The 19,111-nt window shown below is 50.2% G+C and overlaps 11 non-coding genes and 7 pseudogenes across 11 annotated transcripts; all 18 read right to left on the reverse strand.

The window, feature by feature from the left end:
• Positions 1-216: 216 nt before the first annotated feature.
• Positions 217-281, reverse strand: LOC141135393 (U4 spliceosomal RNA; annotated as a pseudogene).
• Positions 282-847: 566 nt separating this feature from the next.
• TRNAK-UUU (transfer RNA lysine (anticodon UUU)) lies at positions 848-920 on the reverse strand. The gene has a single exon. It is a non-coding gene; the product is annotated as a tRNA-Lys (tRNA).
• A 2,467-nt stretch (positions 921-3,387) lies between these two features.
• LOC141134993 (U4 spliceosomal RNA) lies at positions 3,388-3,528 on the reverse strand. The gene has a single exon (XR_012243303.1). It is a non-coding gene; the product is annotated as a U4 spliceosomal RNA (small nuclear RNA).
• Positions 3,529-4,094: 566 nt separating this feature from the next.
• Positions 4,095-4,167, reverse strand: TRNAK-UUU (transfer RNA lysine (anticodon UUU)). The gene has a single exon. It is a non-coding gene; the product is annotated as a tRNA-Lys (tRNA).
• Positions 4,168-4,808: 641 nt separating this feature from the next.
• On the reverse strand, positions 4,809-4,930 carry LOC141135527 (U4 spliceosomal RNA; annotated as a pseudogene).
• Positions 4,931-6,055: 1,125 nt separating this feature from the next.
• LOC141135394 (U4 spliceosomal RNA) lies at positions 6,056-6,120 on the reverse strand (annotated as a pseudogene).
• Positions 6,121-6,686: 566 nt separating this feature from the next.
• On the reverse strand, positions 6,687-6,759 carry TRNAK-UUU (transfer RNA lysine (anticodon UUU)). Its single transcript has one exon. It is a non-coding gene; the product is annotated as a tRNA-Lys (tRNA).
• A 2,467-nt stretch (positions 6,760-9,226) lies between these two features.
• On the reverse strand, positions 9,227-9,367 carry LOC141134994 (U4 spliceosomal RNA). The gene has a single exon (XR_012243304.1). It is a non-coding gene; the product is annotated as a U4 spliceosomal RNA (small nuclear RNA).
• A 566-nt stretch (positions 9,368-9,933) lies between these two features.
• On the reverse strand, positions 9,934-10,006 carry TRNAK-UUU (transfer RNA lysine (anticodon UUU)). Its single transcript has one exon. It is a non-coding gene; the product is annotated as a tRNA-Lys (tRNA).
• A 641-nt stretch (positions 10,007-10,647) lies between these two features.
• On the reverse strand, positions 10,648-10,784 carry LOC141135714 (U4 spliceosomal RNA). The gene has a single exon (XR_012243582.1). It is a non-coding gene; the product is annotated as a U4 spliceosomal RNA (small nuclear RNA).
• A 997-nt stretch (positions 10,785-11,781) lies between these two features.
• LOC141135939 (U2 spliceosomal RNA) lies at positions 11,782-11,914 on the reverse strand (annotated as a pseudogene).
• Positions 11,915-13,080: 1,166 nt separating this feature from the next.
• On the reverse strand, positions 13,081-13,145 carry LOC141135395 (U4 spliceosomal RNA; annotated as a pseudogene).
• Positions 13,146-13,711: 566 nt separating this feature from the next.
• On the reverse strand, positions 13,712-13,784 carry TRNAK-UUU (transfer RNA lysine (anticodon UUU)). Its single transcript has one exon. It is a non-coding gene; the product is annotated as a tRNA-Lys (tRNA).
• Positions 13,785-14,425: 641 nt separating this feature from the next.
• Positions 14,426-14,566, reverse strand: LOC141134995 (U4 spliceosomal RNA). The gene has a single exon (XR_012243305.1). It is a non-coding gene; the product is annotated as a U4 spliceosomal RNA (small nuclear RNA).
• Positions 14,567-15,132: 566 nt separating this feature from the next.
• On the reverse strand, positions 15,133-15,205 carry TRNAK-UUU (transfer RNA lysine (anticodon UUU)). Its single transcript has one exon. It is a non-coding gene; the product is annotated as a tRNA-Lys (tRNA).
• A 641-nt stretch (positions 15,206-15,846) lies between these two features.
• LOC141134996 (U4 spliceosomal RNA) lies at positions 15,847-15,987 on the reverse strand. The gene has a single exon (XR_012243306.1). It is a non-coding gene; the product is annotated as a U4 spliceosomal RNA (small nuclear RNA).
• A 1,280-nt stretch (positions 15,988-17,267) lies between these two features.
• On the reverse strand, positions 17,268-17,389 carry LOC141135528 (U4 spliceosomal RNA; annotated as a pseudogene).
• Positions 17,390-18,522: 1,133 nt separating this feature from the next.
• On the reverse strand, positions 18,523-18,587 carry LOC141135310 (U4 spliceosomal RNA; annotated as a pseudogene).
• Positions 18,588-19,111: the final 524 nt, after the last annotated feature.

A 19,111-nucleotide genomic window follows, 5' to 3' on the forward strand; every position in this document is an offset into this window, starting at 1 on the left:
CCGACCCTCCGCCAAGACCGAATGGTTCTCCGTCCCCATCAGAAGGCTTCCCTTTCGGCTACAAACCGCTCCGGGTTACCTTCACTCCAGCAGGTTTTGCATAGCAACCGCAATCCCATCTCTATCTCGCCATAGATCAGGGACAGAAGCAAGCGCCACCTCCTGGAAACTGATAAGAACAGATACTAGATTCGATCTTAGCCAAAGGGCCGAGAAGCAATTAGCAATAATCACGCCTCAGTTGAACCTCATTGGCTATGATACTGCCACTGCGCAAAGCTAACCAAATCAGTGCCTGCCAACATCTGCCCTTCCTTGGAGGAGAAATTGACATTGAGGAGAGACACATAAGTGTCATCCAGTGGGCCGCTGAGCATTCTGGGACTTGGCATGTTAATGAGACAGGGACGATGCCTAAGTGGGCATTGTTTACCCACTGAATAGTGTTAGCATTTGAAAGAACTAAGGAGAATCTAAAGGGACAGGGCCCTAGATGTCAGATGCGTTTCTCCCACAGCAGTCCTGAAAGGCCACTGGGAGCGTATGTGTTTGAACAGCTATGCTGCTGAGAAAAGACCAAGGTGGAAGGATTTGGGGCCTTTGTTGAAAGTTCGCTAGATAACATGCCTGAACTGGAGCCCAGGTAAGCTGCCATAGACAAGGGTTGTTGGGAAACAGTTGGTCAAGCAATCACCTTCAGCCACCTTTATTTCTGGCAGATTCCAGGAGCCTAGAAAGGGGGAAGTTAGGGCATTTCATCTCTCTGAGCCAGTGAGCATTCCCGGCAGATGTGCATAAAGACTGCCCTATTGGCAGCTCAAAGGCCTCATAGGTAAGTGAAAGGCACCGCCCGAACAGGGACTTGAACCCTGGACCCTCAGATTAAAAGTCTGATGCTCTACCGACTGAGCTATCCGGGCTCTCAAAGCTCCTCCTCCATAGCGGTCCAAGCTGCTTGAATCTTGACATGTATGGTGGAAAAAGACCATTCAGCCAAGGGGACCGGGTGCCTGAAAGCACAAGTATTTGGCTTGCCCAGGCTGGCCAATCGTCCTCTCCCGTTTAATTTTCTAGGACAGGTTGAAGATAAAAGGGAGAATCTAACCTGCAACCATGCAGATAGGGTCCAGTCCGGTACAGGTGGAGAACGCCTAAAGTTTCTGCCTTAGTTTTACCTACAGTTCAATGCTCTTTGACCGGAAACAAGGGCCTTGCAAAAAGACACCGCCCGAAAGGCTTCCTTAACCCTGGACCAACACGCTTCCAGTATTCTTAATCAGTGACTGGGTTACAAATAAAGACAGTTCACCTTGAGCCTCATGTTGCCAGGTCCAGCAGAAGAAACCCAGGCAAAAAAACGAGGTAGAGTCCACTCTGGATTACAGGCAAGTGAAGAACGAGCGGCGCGTGCCAATCACTGATTGTTCTACCCAGGCTGCGTGATGACACAAAAGCTCTCTATGGTGTCAATGGGCCCGTGACTCACTTTCTCAACTCTAACGCATCTCAGTCTGCATCAGGGCTGGACTGGGACAAAAATTTGGCCCTGGACTTCATCCAGACCGGCCCACTTTAATTTTTCAAACACACACAAAAACAGTATATAAACTGTTGTATTGCACAGCATTGCAGAGTATTGCACAGCATTGCAGAGTATTGTGGGGGCATTGCAGAGTATTGCACAGCATTGCAGAGTATTGTGGGGGCATTGCAGAGTATTGCACAGCATTGCAGAGTATTGTGGGGGCATTGCAGAGTATTGCACAGCATTGCAGAGTATTGTGGTGGCATTGCAGAGTATTGCAGAGTAGTGTGGGGGTATTGCAGAGTATTGCAGAGTAGTGTGGGGGTATTGCAGAGTATTGCAGAGTAGTGTGGGGGTATTGCAGAGTATTGCACAGCATTGCATAGTAGTGAGGGATGGCTGAGCATGGATGGCTGGATGTCTCTGTGCAGCGCTGTGGGCACTACACATACAGCCCACAGCGCTGCAGCCATCCATCCATCCCCCTCCCCGCTCACTGTGTACCGATCAGTACACAGGAGGGGAGGAGAGGAACCGGCGTCATCAGACGGCGTCATTTGACGGCGAGATCACATGGTAAACGGCCGCGATCAGCGGTCATTTACCAGGATCCGTGATGCGTGGTCACGGATGTGTTCGGGTGTGCGCCCCAGGGGGCGCGCGAGAGGGGAATTCTGGGAGGACGTCATAGTACGTCCTCCCAGAGTTATCCAACCGCCCTGCAGCCGTCATTCGGCTATGGGCCGGTTGGTAAGTGGTTAATATTAATTTAATGCCACTGATCAATTATTAATTTAATGCCACTGGCCATGGTAACTGATGGATGAATAATTTAACCATGTCCAGTGGCAGTACATTTACAGTACAGATTAACCCCTCCCCCCCTCCCCCCACCATGCTGCATATTCAGTTACTTTATAATTTAACCATCACCAATGGCAGTACATTTACAATACAGATTTACCCCCCCCCTCCCCCCGCCATGCTGCATATTCAGTTACTTTTAGTAACTGAATATGCAGCATGGCGGGGGGAGGGGGGGAGGGGTAAATCTGTACTGTATAAATGTACTGCCACTGGTCATGGTTAAATTATTCATCAGTTACCATGGCCAGTGGCATTAAATTAATAATTGACCAGTGGCATTAAATTAATATTAATGCCTGGCATTAATATTAATTTAATGCCTGGCATTAATATTAATTTAATGCCACTGGTCAATTATTAATTTAATGCCACTGGCCATGGTAACTGATGAATAATTTAACCATGACCAGAGGCAGTACATTTATACAGTACAGATTTACCCCTCCCCCCCTCCATGCTGTATATTCAGTTACTTACTAGTAATTACTATTATTATTAGAAAAGTTATTATTACTATAGTGCTGCACTGCTGCTTACTTGAATGATGACAGACTCAGTGACACTATAGCCTTGGTCTCTCTGTACTTGTTGCTGGTGGTGGTTCAGAACTTCTGCTCCGCCTCCTCCTATGTCCCCGGGCCGCCTCCGCCCTCCGTCCGTGAGTGACGTCACGGCGCCGGGACAAAGAGGCCGCCCAAATAGCTATATTGATAGCTGTTAGGGGGAGTGCCTGGGGGAGTGTCAATGCCTGCCTGTTCTTTTGTGACGCCGGCGGCCGGCCCGCCCGCCGAGTGCAGGAGCGGAGCCGCCCGGCGCCAGGCGACGCTCAGACGGAGAGAGACAGTGACACAGTCACTGTCTGACATCTGAGTCATTGTAGTGGCCCGCTGCCAATCGGCCCACCGGGAATCTCCCGGTAGTCCCGATGGCCAGCACAGGCCTGGTCTGCATGTAAGAAGCCGTCACTTATCTGCTGTTGAAAACACATTGCTCAGTCTCCTCAGAGACTCTCAAAAATTGCCAGTGCTGACTGTATTTCAAGTCATCGTGGCGGGGTATTGGGAAAAGTTTTCAATTAGCAATAATCACGCCTCAGTTGAACCTCATTGGCTATGATACTGCCACTGCGCAAAGCTAACCAAATCAGTGCCTGCCAACATCTGCCCTTCCTTGGAGGAGAAATTGACATTGAGGAGAGACACATAAGTGTCATCCAGTGGGCCGCTGAGCATTCTGGGACTTGGCATGTTAATGAGACAGGGACGATGCCTAAGTGGGCATTGTTTACCCACTGAATAGTGTTAGCATTTGAAAGAACTAAGGAGAATCTAAAGGGACAGGGCCCTAGATGTCAGATGCGTTTCTCCCACAGCAGTCCTGAAAGGCCACTGGGAGCGTATGTGTTTGAACAGCTATGCTGCTGAGAAAAGACCAAGGTGGAAGGATTTGGGGCCTTTGTTGAAAGTTCGCTAGATAACATGCCTGAACTGGAGCCCAGGTAAGCTGCCATAGACAAGGGTTGTTGGGAAACAGTTGGTCAAGCAATCACCTTCAGCCACCTTTATTTCTGGCAGATTCCAGGAGCCTAGAAAGGGGGAAGTTAGGACATTTCATCTCTCTGAGCCAGTGAGCATTCCCGGCAGATGTGCATAAAGACTGCCCTATTGGCAGCTCAAAGGCCTCATAGGTAAGTGAAAGGCACCGCCCGAACAGGGACTTGAACCCTGGACCCTCAGATTAAAAGTCTGATGCTCTACCGACTGAGCTATCCGGGCTCTCAAAGCTCCTCCTCCATAGCGGTCCAAGCTGCTTGAATCTTGACATGTATGGTGGAAAAAGACCATTCAGCCAAGGGGACCGGGTGCCTGAAAGCACAAGTATTTGGCTTGCCCAGGCTGGCCAATCGTCCTCTCCCGTTTAATTTTCTAGGACAGGTTGAAGATAAAAGGGAGAATCTAACCTGCAACCATGCAGATAGGGTCCAGTCCGGTACAGGTGGAGAACGCCTAAAGTTTCTGCCTTAGTTTTACCTACAGTTCAATGCTCTTTGACCGGAAACAAGGGCCTTGCAAAAAGACACCGCCCGAAAGGCTTCCTTAACCCTGGACCAACACGCTTCCAGTATTCTTAATCAGTGACTGGGTTACAAATAAAGACAGTTCACCTTGAGCCTCATGTTGCCAGGTCCAGCAGAAGAAACCCAGGCAAAAAAACGAGGTAGAGTCCACTCTGGATTACAGGCAAGTGAAGAACGAGCGGCGCGTGCCAATCACTGATTGTTCTACCCAGGCTGCGTGATGACACAAAAGCTCTCTATGGTGTCAATGGGCCCGTGACTCACTTTCTCAACTCTAACGCATCTCAGTCTGCATGTAAGAAGCCGTCACTTATCTGCTGTTGAAAACACATTGCTCAGTCTCCTCAGAGACTCTCAAAAATTGCCAGTGCTGACTGTATTTCAAGTCATCGTGGCGGGGTATTGGGAAAAGTTTTCAATTAGCAATAATCACTCTATCGAAAAGCCAGTGGCGTGCAAAACACACCTCAAAAACTTCCACCCGGTGCCAAAAAAAAGTGCCCACACATAGAGAGTGAAACACAAAAACGTGCAACGGGTGTACAGAGTCCTCCACTAGGGAAGGACCTTACCCTGATCCCCCGGGGCGTTAGGCTCCAGACAGGGACTGAGGTACTCAGACAAAGGGTCCATCTGGCCGAAACCAGGCGGACCCCCACAACTGGAAGGACTGCCGAAGCAGACCAACCCAAGTACAGTGGGGCTCTACCGAAGAGAGACCCCTCAAAGGAGAGGGCGAACCAAGCCAAAAGGCCTATGTCCACCCCCTCCCAAGACTTTCAGAGTAGGCCCGAGGACCCACACCCTACTCGCCACACAGTGACAAACGTGTATACAAAACAACCAAAAAAAGGACAAAAAGGTGACAAACAGGGGTAAAAGAAAGAGTGGGGAAGATAGTGAGATGGGAGAGTGAAAGTGGCCATTGTGCTATACAATGGCCGGCCCTCCGGCCAGGCATAAAAATTTCCCCTGGTCCTGGCCAAAAGGCCCGGCCCAAGAGGCAGGTGCGAAAAACGTGTGTTGTGGTGAAGTGACCATGGTGCCATAAAATCAAGTGCTTTCACACCGTGACTATACGGCACCCCTGAACTGCCACTTCAGGGGCACATTCACCACTGGCTTTTCGAAAAAGCCCTGACCCACAGCCCAGACCACAGCAGCCCCCACCCCAGGCAGAAAGGTATGGAGTTCTGGAAGCTTGGAGAGAGCCCTTGCCATCAGGCTTCACCGTCGTTCCGTCCCTCCTACCTAATTACATTTGGGAAATACTGGCCGCTCCCCCGGTGGGAGCAAGGGGAGCCAGCGTTCTCTCCCAAATAACTGTCCAGAGCTAGAGCTGCCCCAATCCAGGCCAGAAGGCCAGGATCCCGACCCTCCGCCAAGACCGAATGGTTCTCCGTCCCCATCAGAAGGCTTCCCTTTCGGCTACAAACCGCTCCGGGTTACCTTCACTCCAGCAGGTTTTGCATAGCAACCGCAATCCCATCTCTATCTCGCCATAGATCAGGGACAGAAGCAAGCGCCACCTCCTGGAAACTGATAAGAACAGATACTAGATTCGATCTTAGCCAAAGGGCCGAGAAGCAATTAGCAATAATCACGCCTCAGTTGAACCTCATTGGCTATGATACTGCCACTGCGCAAAGCTAACCAAATCAGTGCCTGCCAACATCTGCCCTTCCTTGGAGGAGAAATTGACATTGAGGAGAGACACATAAGTGTCATCCAGTGGGCCGCTGAGCATTCTGGGACTTGGCATGTTAATGAGACAGGGACGATGCCTAAGTGGGCATTGTTTACCCACTGAATAGTGTTAGCATTTGAAAGAACTAAGGAGAATCTAAAGGGACAGGGCCCTAGATGTCAGATGCGTTTCTCCCACAGCAGTCCTGAAAGGCCACTGGGAGCGTATGTGTTTGAACAGCTATGCTGCTGAGAAAAGACCAAGGTGGAAGGATTTGGGGCCTTTGTTGAAAGTTCGCTAGATAACATGCCTGAACTGGAGCCCAGGTAAGCTGCCATAGACAAGGGTTGTTGGGAAACAGTTGGTCAAGCAATCACCTTCAGCCACCTTTATTTCTGGCAGATTCCAGGAGCCTAGAAAGGGGGAAGTTAGGGCATTTCATCTCTCTGAGCCAGTGAGCATTCCCGGCAGATGTGCATAAAGACTGCCCTATTGGCAGCTCAAAGGCCTCATAGGTAAGTGAAAGGCACCGCCCGAACAGGGACTTGAACCCTGGACCCTCAGATTAAAAGTCTGATGCTCTACCGACTGAGCTATCCGGGCTCTCAAAGCTCCTCCTCCATAGCGGTCCAAGCTGCTTGAATCTTGACATGTATGGTGGAAAAAGACCATTCAGCCAAGGGGACCGGGTGCCTGAAAGCACAAGTATTTGGCTTGCCCAGGCTGGCCAATCGTCCTCTCCCGTTTAATTTTCTAGGACAGGTTGAAGATAAAAGGGAGAATCTAACCTGCAACCATGCAGATAGGGTCCAGTCCGGTACAGGTGGAGAACGCCTAAAGTTTCTGCCTTAGTTTTACCTACAGTTCAATGCTCTTTGACCGGAAACAAGGGCCTTGCAAAAAGACACCGCCCGAAAGGCTTCCTTAACCCTGGACCAACACGCTTCCAGTATTCTTAATCAGTGACTGGGTTACAAATAAAGACAGTTCACCTTGAGCCTCATGTTGCCAGGTCCAGCAGAAGAAACCCAGGCAAAAAAACGAGGTAGAGTCCACTCTGGATTACAGGCAAGTGAAGAACGAGCGGCGCGTGCCAATCACTGATTGTTCTACCCAGGCTGCGTGATGACACAAAAGCTCTCTATGGTGTCAATGGGCCCGTGACTCACTTTCTCAACTCTAACGCATCTCAGTCTGCATCAGGGCTGGACTGGGACAAAAATTTGGCCCTGGACTTCATCCAGACCGGCCCACTTTAATTTTTCAAACACACACAAAAACAGTATATAAACTGTTGTATTGCACAGCATTGCAGAGTATTGCACAGCATTGCAGAGTATTGTGGGGGCATTGCAGAGTATTGCACAGCATTGCAGAGTATTGTGGGGGCATTGCAGAGTATTGCACAGCATTGCAGAGTATTGTGGGGGCATTGCAGAGTATTGCACAGCATTGCAGAGTATTGTGGTGGCATTGCAGAGTATTGCAGAGTAGTGTGGGGGTATTGCAGAGTATTGCAGAGTAGTGTGGGGGTATTGCAGAGTATTGCAGAGTAGTGTGGGGGTATTGCAGAGTATTGCACAGCATTGCATAGTAGTGAGGGATGGCTGAGCATGGATGGCTGGATGTCTCTGTGCAGCGCTGTGGGCACTACACATACAGCCCACAGCGCTGCAGCCATCCATCCATCCCCCTCCCCGCTCACTGTGTACCGATCAGTACACAGGAGGGGAGGAGAGGAACCGGCGTCATCAGACGGCGTCATTTGACGGCGAGATCACATGGTAAACGGCCGCGATCAGCGGTCATTTACCAGGATCCGTGATGCGTGGTCACGGATGTGTTCGGGTGTGCGCCCCAGGGGGCGCGCGAGAGGGGAATTCTGGGAGGACGTCATAGTACGTCCTCCCAGAGTTATCCAACCGCCCTGCAGCCGTCATTCGGCTATGGGCCGGTTGGTAAGTGGTTAATATTAATTTAATGCCACTGATCAATTATTAATTTAATGCCACTGGCCATGGTAACTGATGGATGAATAATTTAACCATGTCCAGTGGCAGTACATTTACAGTACAGATTAACCCCTCCCCCCCTCCCCCCACCATGCTGCATATTCAGTTACTTTATAATTTAACCATCACCAATGGCAGTACATTTACAATACAGATTTACCCCCCCCCTCCCCCCGCCATGCTGCATATTCAGTTACTTTTAGTAACTGAATATGCAGCATGGCGGGGGGAGGGGGGGAGGGGTAAATCTGTACTGTATAAATGTACTGCCACTGGTCATGGTTAAATTATTCATCAGTTACCATGGCCAGTGGCATTAAATTAATAATTGACCAGTGGCATTAAATTAATATTAATGCCTGGCATTAATATTAATTTAATGCCTGGCATTAATATTAATTTAATGCCACTGGTCAATTATTAATTTAATGCCACTGGCCATGGTAACTGATGAATAATTTAACCATGACCAGAGGCAGTACATTTATACAGTACAGATTTACCCCTCCCCCCCTCCATGCTGTATATTCAGTTACTTACTAGTAATTACTATTATTATTAGAAAAGTTATTATTACTATAGTGCTGCACTGCTGCTTACTTGAATGATGACAGACTCAGTGACACTATAGCCTTGGTCTCTCTGTACTTGTTGCTGGTGGTGGTTCAGAACTTCTGCTCCGCCTCCTCCTATGTCCCCGGGCCGCCTCCGCCCTCCGTCCGTGAGTGACGTCACGGCGCCGGGACAAAGAGGCCGCCCAAATAGCTATATTGATAGCTGTTAGGGGGAGTGCCTGGGGGAGTGTCAATGCCTGCCTGTTCTTTTGTGACGCCGGCGGCCGGCCCGCCCGCCGAGTGCAGGAGCGGAGCCGCCCGGCGCCAGGCGACGCTCAGACGGAGAGAGACAGTGACACAGTCACTGTCTGACATCTGAGTCATTGTAGTGGCCCGCTGCCAATCGGCCCACCGGGAATCTCCCGGTAGTCCCGATGGCCAGCACAGGCCTGGTCTGCATGTAAGAAGCCGTCACTTATCTGCTGTTGAAAACACATTGCTCAGTCTCCTCAGAGACTCTCAAAAATTGCCAGTGCTGACTGTATTTCAAGTCATCGTGGCGGGGTATTGGGAAAAGTTTTCAATTAGCAATAATCACGCCTCAGTTGAACCTCATTGGCTATGATACTGCCACTGCGCAAAGCTAACCAAATCAGTGCCTGCCAACATCTGCCCTTCCTTGGAGGAGAAATTGACATTGAGGAGAGACACATAAGTGTCATCCAGTGGGCCGCTGAGCATTCTGGGACTTGGCATGTTAATGAGACAGGGACGATGCCTAAGTGGGCATTGTTTACCCACTGAATAGTGTTAGCATTTGAAAGAACTAAGGAGAATCTAAAGGGACAGGGCCCTAGATGTCAGATGCGTTTCTCCCACAGCAGTCCTGAAAGGCCACTGGGAGCGTATGTGTTTGAACAGCTATGCTGCTGAGAAAAGACCAAGGTGGAAGGATTTGGGGCCTTTGTTGAAAGTTCGCTAGATAACATGCCTGAACTGGAGCCCAGGTAAGCTGCCATAGACAAGGGTTGTTGGGAAACAGTTGGTCAAGCAATCACCTTCAGCCACCTTTATTTCTGGCAGATTCCAGGAGCCTAGAAAGGGGGAAGTTAGGACATTTCATCTCTCTGAGCCAGTGAGCATTCCCGGCAGATGTGCATAAAGACTGCCCTATTGGCAGCTCAAAGGCCTCATAGGTAAGTGAAAGGCACCGCCCGAACAGGGACTTGAACCCTGGACCCTCAGATTAAAAGTCTGATGCTCTACCGACTGAGCTATCCGGGCTCTCAAAGCTCCTCTTCCATAGCGGTCCAAGCTGCTTGAATCTTGACATGTATGGTGGAAAAAGACCATTCAGCCAAGGGGACCGGGTGCCTGAAAGCACAAGTATTTGGCTTGCCCAGGCTGGCCAATCGTCCTCTCCCGTTTAATTTTCTAGGACAGGTTGAAGATAAAAGGGAGAATCTAACCTGCAACCATGCAGATAGGGTCCAGTCCGGTACAGGTGGAGAACGCCTAAAGTTTCTGCCTTAGTTTTACCTACAGTTCAATGCTCTTTGACCGGAAACAAGGGCCTTGCAAAAAGACACCGCCCGAAAGGCTTCCTTAACCCTGGACCAACACGCTTCCAGTATTCTTAATCAGTGACTGGGTTACAAATAAAGACAGTTCACCTTGAGCCTCATGTTGCCAGGTCCAGCAGAAGAAACCCAGGCAAAAAAACGAGGTAGAGTCCACTCTGGATTACAGGCAAGTGAAGAACGAGCGGCGCGTGCCAATCACTGATTGTTCTACCCAGGCTGCGTGATGACACAAAAGCTCTCTATGGTGTCAATGGGCCCGTGACTCACTTTCTCAACTCTAACGCATCTCAGTCTGCATGTAAGAAGCCGTCACTTATCTGCTGTTGAAAACACATTGCTCAGTCTCCTCAGAGACTCTCAAAAATTGCCAGTGCTGACTGTATTTCAAGTCATCGTGGCGGGGTATTGGGAAAAGTTTTCAATTAGCAATAATCACTTTTTTTTTTTTTTTTTTTTTTTTAAGCCAGTGGCGTGCAAAACACACCTCAAAAACTTCCACCCGGTGCCAAAAAAAAGTGCCCACACATAGAGAGTGAAACACAAAAACGTGCAACGGGTGTACAGAGTCCTCCACTAGGGAAGGACCTTACCCTGATCCCCCGGGGCGTTAGGCTCCGGACAGGGACTGAGGTACTCAGACAAAGGGTCCATCTGGCCGAAACCAGGCGGACCCCCACAACTGGAAGGACTGCCGAAGCAGACCAACCCAAGTACAGTGGGGCTCTCCCGAAGAGAGACCCCTCAAAGGAGAGGGCGAACCAAGCCAAAAGGCCTATGTCCACCCCCTCCCAAGACTTTCAGAGTAGGCCCGAGGACCCACACCCTACTCGCCAGACAGTGACAAACGTGTATACAAAACAACCAAAAAAAGGACAAAAAGGTGACAAACAGGGGTAAAAGAAAGAGTGGGGAAGATAGTGAGATGGGAGAGTGAAAGTGGCCATTGTGCTATACAATGGCCGGCCCTCCGGCCAGGCATAAAAATTTCCCCTGGTCCTGGCCAAAAGGCCCAGCCCAAGAGGCAGGTGCGAAAAACGTGTGTTGTGGTGAAGTGACCATGGTGCCATAAAATCAAGTGCTTTCACACCGTGACTATACGGCACCCCTGAACTGCCACTTCAGGGGCACATTCATCACTGGCTTTTCGAAAAAGCCCTGACCCACAGCCCAGACCACAGCAGCCCCCACCCCAGGCAGAAAGGTATGGAGTTCTGGAAGCTTGGAGAGAGCCCTTGCCATCAGGCTTCACCGTCGTTCCATCCCTCCTACCTAATTACATTTGGGAAATACTGGCCGCTCCCCCGGTGGGAGCAAGGGGAGCCAGCGTTCTCTCCCAAATAACTGTCCAGAGCTAGAGCTGCCCCAATCCAGGCCAGAAGGCCAGGATCCCGACCCTCCGCCAAGACCGAATGGTTCTCCGTCCCCATCAGAAGGCTTCCCTTTCGGCTACAAACCGCTCCGGGTTACCTTCACTCCAGCAGGTTTTGCATAGCAACCGCAATCCCATCTCTATCTCGCCATAGATCAGGGACAGAAGCAAGCGCCACCTCCTGGAAACTGATAAGAACAGATACTAGATTTGATCTTAGCCAAAGGGCCGAGAAGCAATTAGCAATAATCACTCTATCGAAAAGCCAGTGGCGTGCAAAACACACCTCAAAAACTTCCACCCGGTGCCAAAAAAAAGTGCCCACACATAGAGAGTGAAACACAAAAACGTGCAACGGGTGTACAGAGTCCTCCACTAGGGAAGGACCTTACCCTGATCCCCCGGGGCGTTAGGCTCCAGACAGGGACTGAGGTACTCAGACAAAGGGTCCATCTGGCCGAAACCAGGCGGACCCCCACAACTGGAAGGACTGCCGAAGCAGACCAACCCAAGTACAGTGGGGCTCTACCGAAGAGAGACCCCTCAAAGGAGAGGGCGAACCAAGCCAAAAGGCCTATGTCCACCCCCTCCCAAGACTTTCAGAGTAGGCCCGAGGACCCACACCCTACTCGCCACACAGTGACAAACGTGTATACAAAACAACCAAAAAAAGGACAAAAAGGTGACAAACAGGGGTAAAAGAAAGAGTGGGGAAGATAGTGAGATGGGAGAGTGAAAGTGGCCATTGTGCTATACAATGGCCGGCCCTCCGGCCAGGCATAAAAATTTCCCCTGGTCCTGGCCAAAAGGCCCGGCCCAAGAGGCAGGTGCGAAAAACGTGTGTTGTGGTGAAGTGACCATGGTGCCATAAAATCAAGTGCTTTCACACCGTGACTATACGGCACCCCTGAACTGCCACTTCAGGGGCACATTCACCACTGGCTTTTCGAAAAAGCCCTGACCCACAGCCCAGACCACAGCAGCCCCCACCCCAGGCAGAAAGGTATGGAGTTCTGGAAGCTTGGAGAGAGCCCTTGCCATCAGGCTTCACCGTCGTTCCGTCCCTCCTACCTAATTACATTTGGGAAATACTGGCCGCTCCCCCGGTGGGAGCAAGGGGAGCCAGCGTTCTCTCCCAAATAACTGTCCAGAGCTAGAGCTGCCCCAATCCAGGCCAGAAGGCCAGGATCCCGACCCTCCGCCAAGACCGAATGGTTCTCCGTCCCCATCAGAAGGCTTCCCTTTCGGCTACAAACCGCTCCGGGTTACCTTCACTCCAGCAGGTTTTGCATAGCAACCGCAATCCCATCTCTATCTCGCCATAGATCAGGGACAGAAGCAAGCGCCACCTCCTGGAAACTGATAAGAACAGATACTAGATTCGATCTTAGCCAAAGGGCCGAGAAGCAATTAGCAATAATCACGCCTCAGTTGAACCTCATTGGCTATGATACTGCCACTGCGCAAAGCTAACCAAATCAGTGCCTGCCAACATCTGCCCTTCCTTGGAGGAGAAATTGACATTGAGGAGAGACACATAAGTGTCATCCAGTGGGCCGCTGAGCATTCTGGGACTTGGCATGTTAATGAGACAGGGACGATGCCTAAGTGGGCATTGTTTACCCACTGAATAGTGTTAGCATTTGAAAGAACTAAGGAGAATCTAAAGGGACAGGGCCCTAGATGTCAGATGCGTTTCTCCCACAGCAGTCCTGAAAGGCCACTGGGAGCGTATGTGTTTGAACAGCTATGCTGCTGAGAAAAGACCAAGGTGGAAGGATTTGGGGCCTTTGTTGAAAGTTCGCTAGATAACATGCCTGAACTGGAGCCCAGGTAAGCTGCCATAGACAAGGGTTGTTGGGAAACAGTTGGTCAAGCAATCACCTTCAGCCACCTTTATTTCTGGCAGATTCCAGGAGCCTAGAAAGGGGGAAGTTAGGGCATTTCATCTCTCTGAGCCAGTGAGCATTCCCGGCAGATGTGCATAAAGACTGCCCTATTGGCAGCTCAAAGGCCTCATAGGTAAGTGAAAGGCACCGCCCGAACAGGGACTTGAACCCTGGACCCTCAGATTAAAAGTCTGATGCTCTACCGACTGAGCTATCCGGGCTCTCAAAGCTCCTCCTCCATAGCGGTCCAAGCTGCTTGAATCTTGACATGTATGGTGGAAAAAGACCATTCAGCCAAGGGGACCGGGTGCCTGAAAGCACAAGTATTTGGCTTGCCCAGGCTGGCCAATCGTCCTCTCCCGTTTAATTTTCTAGGACAGGTTGAAGATAAAAGGGAGAATCTAACCTGCAACCATGCAGATAGGGTCCAGTCCGGTACAGGTGGAGAACGCCTAAAGTTTCTGCCTTAGTTTTACCTACAGTTCAATGCTCTTTGACCGGAAACAAGGGCCTTGCAAAAAGACACCGCCCGAAAGGCTTCCTTAACCCTGGACCAACACGCTTCCAGTATTCTTAATCAGTGACTGGGTTACAAATAAAGACAGTTCACCTTGAGCCTCATGTTGCCAGGTCCAGCAGAAGAAACCCAGGCAAAAAAACGAGGTAGAGTCCACTCTGGATTACAGGCAAGTGAAGAACGAGCGGCGCGTGCCAATCACTGATTGTTCTACCCAGGCTGCGTGATGACACAAAAGCTCTCTATGGTGTCAATGGGCCCGTGACTCACTTTCTCAACTCTAACGCATCTCAGTCTGCATGTAAGAAGCCGTCACTTATCTGCTGTTGAAAACACATTGCTCAGTCTCCTCAGAGACTCTCAAAAATTGCCAGTGCTGACTGTATTTCAAGTCATCGTGGCGGGGTATTGGGAAAAGTTTTCAATTAGCAATAATCACGCCTCAGTTGAACCTCATTGGCTATGATACTGCCACTGCGCAAAGCTAACCGAATCAGTGCCTGCCAACATCTGCCCTTCCTTGGAGGAGAAATTGACATTGAGGAGAGACACATAAGTGTCATCCAGTGGGCCGCTGAGCATTCTGGGACTTGGCATGTTAATGAGACAGGGACGATGCCTAAGTGGGCATTGTTTACCCACTGAATAGTGTTAGCATTTGAAAGAACTAAGGAGAATCTAAAGGGACAGGGCCCTAGATGTCAGATGCGTTTCTCCCACAGCAGTCCTGAAAGGCCACTGGGAGCGTATGTGTTTGAACAGCTATGCTGCTGAGAAAAGACCAAGGTGGAAGGATTTGGGGCCTTTGTTGAAAGTTCGCTAGATAACATGCCTGAACTGGAGCCCAGGTAAGCTGCCATAGACAAGGGTTGTTGGGAAACAGTTGGTCAAGCAATCACCTTCAGCCACCTTTATTTCTGGCAGATTCCAGGAGCCTAGAAAGGGGGAAGTTAGGGCATTTCATCTCTCTGAGCCAGTGAGCATTCCCGGCAGATGTGCATAAAGACTGCCCTATTGGCAGCTCAAAGGCCTCATAGGTAAGTGAAAGGCACCGCCCGAACAGGGACTTGAACCCTGGACCCTCAGATTAAAAGTCTGATGCTCTACCGACTGAGCTATCCGGGCTCTCAAAGCTCCTCCTCCATAGCGGTCCAAGCTGCTTGAATCTTGACATGTATGGTGGAAAAAGACCATTCAGCCAAGGGGACCGGGTGCCTGAAAGCACAAGTATTTGGCTTGCCCAGGCTGGCCAATCGTCCTCTCCCGTTTAATTTTCTAGGACAGGTTGAAGATAAAAGGGAGAATCTAACCTGCAACCATGCAGATAGGGTCCAGTCCGGTACAGGTGGAGAACGCCTAAAGTTTCTGCCTTAGTTTTACCTACAGTTCAATGCTCTTTGACCGGAAACAAGGGCCTTGCAAAAAGACACCGCCCGAAAGGCTTCCTTAACCCTGGACCAACACGCTTCCAGTATTCTTAATCAGTGACTGGGTTACAAATAAAGACAGTTCACCTTGAGCCTCATGTTGCCAGGTCCAGCAGAAGAAACCCAGGCAAAAAAACGAGGTAGAGTCCACTCTGGATTACAGGCAAGTGAAGAACGAGCGGCGCGTGCCAATCACTGATTGTTCTACCCAGGCTGCGTGATGACACAAAAGCTCTCTATGGTGTCAATGGGCCCGTGACTCACTTTCTCAACTCTAACGCATCTCAGTCTGCATGTAAGAAGCCATCACTTATCTGCTGTTGAAAACACATTGCTCAGTCTCCTCAGAGACTCTCAAAAATTGCCAGTGCTGACTGTATTTCAAGTCATCGTGGCGGGGTATTGGGAAAAGTTTTCAATTAGCAATAATCACGCCTCAGTTGAACCTCATTGGCTATGATACTGCCACTGCGCAAAGCTAACCAAATCAGTGCCTGCCAACATCTGCCCTTCCTTGGAGGAGAAATTGACATTGAGGAGAGACACATAAGTGTCATCCAGTGGGCCGCTGAGCATTCTGGGACTTGGCATGTTAATGAGACAGGGACGATGCCTAAGTGGGCATTGTTTACCCACTGAATAGTGTTAGCATTTGAAAGAACTAAGGAGAATGTAAAGGGACAGGGCCCTAGATGTCAGATGCGTTTCTCCCACAGCAGTCCTGAAAGGCCACTGGGAGCGTATGTGTTTGAACAGCTATGCTGCTGAGAAAAGACCAAGGTGGAAGGATTTGGGGCCTTTGTTGAAAGTTCGCTAGATAACATGCCTGAACTGGAGCCCAGGTAAGCTGCCATAGACAAGGGTTGTTGGGAAACAGTTGGTCAAGCAATCACCTTCAGCCACCTTTATTTCTGGCAGATTCCAGGAGCCTAGAAAGGGGGAAGTTAGGACATTTCATCTCTCTGAGCCAGTGAGCATTCCCGGCAGATGTGCATAAAGACTGCCCTATTGGCAGCTCAAAGGCCTCATAGGTAAGTGAAAGGCACCGCCCGAACAGGGACTTGAACCCTGGACCCTCAGATTAAAAGTCTGATGCTCTACCAACTGAGCTATCCAGGCTCTCAAAGCTCCTCCTCCATAGCGGTCCAAGCTGCTTGAATCTTGACATGTATGGTGGAAAAAGACCATTCAGCCAAGGGGACCGGGTGCCTGAAAGCACAAGTATTTGGCTTGCCCAGGCTGGCCAATCGTCCTCTCCCGTTTAATTTTCTAGGACAGGTTGAAGATAAAAGGGAGAATCTAACCTGCAACCATGCAGATAGGGTCCAGTCCGGTACAGGTGGAGAACGCCTAAAGTTTCTGCCTTAGTTTTACCTACAGTTCAATGCTCTTTGACCGGAAACAAGGGCCTTGCAAAAAGACACCGCCCGAAAGGCTTCCTTAACCCTGGACCAACACGCTTCCAGTATTCTTAATCAGTGACTGGGTTACAAATAAAGACAGTTCACCTTGAGCCTCATGTTGCCAGGTCCAGCAGAAGAAACCCAGGCAAAAAAACGAGGTAGAGTCCACTCTGGATTACAGGCAAGTGAAGAACGAGCGGCGCGTGCCAATCACTGATTGTTCTACCCAGGCTGCGTGATGACACAAAAGCTCTCTATGGTGTCAATGGGCCCGTGACTCACTTTCTCAACTCTAACGCATCTCAGTCTGCATGTAAGAAGCCGTCACTTATCTGCTGTTGAAAACACATTGCTCAGTCTCCTCAGAGACTCTCAAAAATTGCCAGTGCTGACTGTATTTCAAGTCATCGTGGCGGGGTATTGGGAAAAGTTTTCAATTAGCAATAATCACTCTATCGAAAAGCCAGTGGCGTGCAAAACACACCTCAAAAACTTCCACCCGGTGCCAAAAAAAAGTGCCCACACATAGAGAGTGAAACACAAAAACGTGCAACGGGTGTACAGAGTCCTCCACTAGGGAAGGACCTTACCCTGATCCCCCGGGGCGTTAGGCTCCAGACAGGGACTGAGGTACTCAGACAAAGGGTCCATCCGGCCGAAACCAGGCGGACCCCCACAACTGGAAGGACTGCCGAAGCAGACCAACCCAAGTACAGTGGGGCTCTCCCGAAGAGAGACCCCTCAAAGGAGAGGGCGAACCAAGCCAAAAGGCCTATGTCCACCCCCTCCCAAGACTTTCAGAGTAGGCCCGAGGACCCACACCCTACTCGCCACACAGTGACAAAACGTGTATACAAAGACAACCAAAAAAAAGACAAAAAGGTGACAAACAGGGGTAAAAGAAAGAGTGGGGAAGATAGTGAGATGGGAGAGTGAAAGTGGCCATTGTGCTATACAATGGCCGGCCCTCCGGCCAGGCATAAAAATTTCCCCTGGTCCTGGCCAAAAGGCCCGGCCCAAGAGGCAGGTGCGAAAAACGTGTGTTGTGGTGAAGTGACCATGGTGCCATAAAATCAAGTGCTTTCACACCGTGACTATACGGCACCCCTGAACTGCCACTTCAGGGGCACATTCACCACTGGCTTTTCGAAAAAGCCCTGACCACCCAGCCCAGACCACAGCAGACCCCACCACAGACAGGAAGGATATGGAGATCAGGAAGCCGGAAAGAGCCCTTTACCATCAGGCTCTGCCGTCGCTCCCATCACTCCTCCTAATTACATTCGGGAAGTACTTGCCACTCCCTCCCCCACCTGCAAGGCAGGAGTAAGCGTTCTCTCCCAAATAACTGTCTGGAGCTAGATCCGCCCCAATCCAGGCCAGAAGACCAGGGTCCCGACCCTCTGGTTCAGACCCCGTGGTTCTCCATCCCCATCAGAAGGCTTCCTTTTCGGCTACAAACCGCTCCAGGTCACCTTCACTCCAGCAGGTTTTGCATAGCAACCGCAATCCCATCTCTATTTCGCCATAGATCAGGGACGGAAGCAAGCGCCACCTCCTGGAAACTGATAAGAATAGATACTACACTTGATCTTCGCCAAAAGGCCGAGAAGCAATTAGCAATAATCACGCCTCAGTTGAACCTCATTGGCTATGATACTGCCACTGCGCAAAGCTAACCAAATCAGTGCCTGCCAACATCTGCCCTTCCTTGGAGGAGAAATTGACATTGAGGAGAGACACATAAGTGTCATCCAGTGGGCCGCTGAGCATTCTGGGACTTGGCATGTTAATGAGACAGGGACGATGCCTAAGTGGGCATTGTTTACCCACTGAATAGTGTTAGCATTTGAAAGAACTAAGGAGAATGTAAAGGGACAGGGCCCTAGATGTCAGATGCGTTTCTCCCACAGCAGTCCTGAAAGGCCACTGGGAGCGTATGTGTTTGAACAGCTATGCTGCTGAGAAAAGACCAAGGTGGAAGGATTTGGGGCCTTTGTTGAAAGTTCGCTAGATAACATGCCTGAACTGGAGCCCAGGTAAGCTGCCATAGACAAGGGTTGTTGGGAAACAGTTGGTCAAGCAATCACCTTCAGCCACCTTTATTTCTGGCAGATTCCAGGAGCCTAGAAAGGGGGAAGTTAGGACATTTCATCTCTCTGAGCCAGTGAGCATTCCCGGCAGATGTGCATAAAGACTGC

The sequence above is a fragment of the Aquarana catesbeiana genome, linkage group LG03 (genome assembly GCF_042186555.1).
Source record: "Aquarana catesbeiana isolate 2022-GZ linkage group LG03, ASM4218655v1, whole genome shotgun sequence".
NCBI lineage: Eukaryota > Metazoa > Chordata > Amphibia > Anura > Ranidae > Aquarana > Aquarana catesbeiana.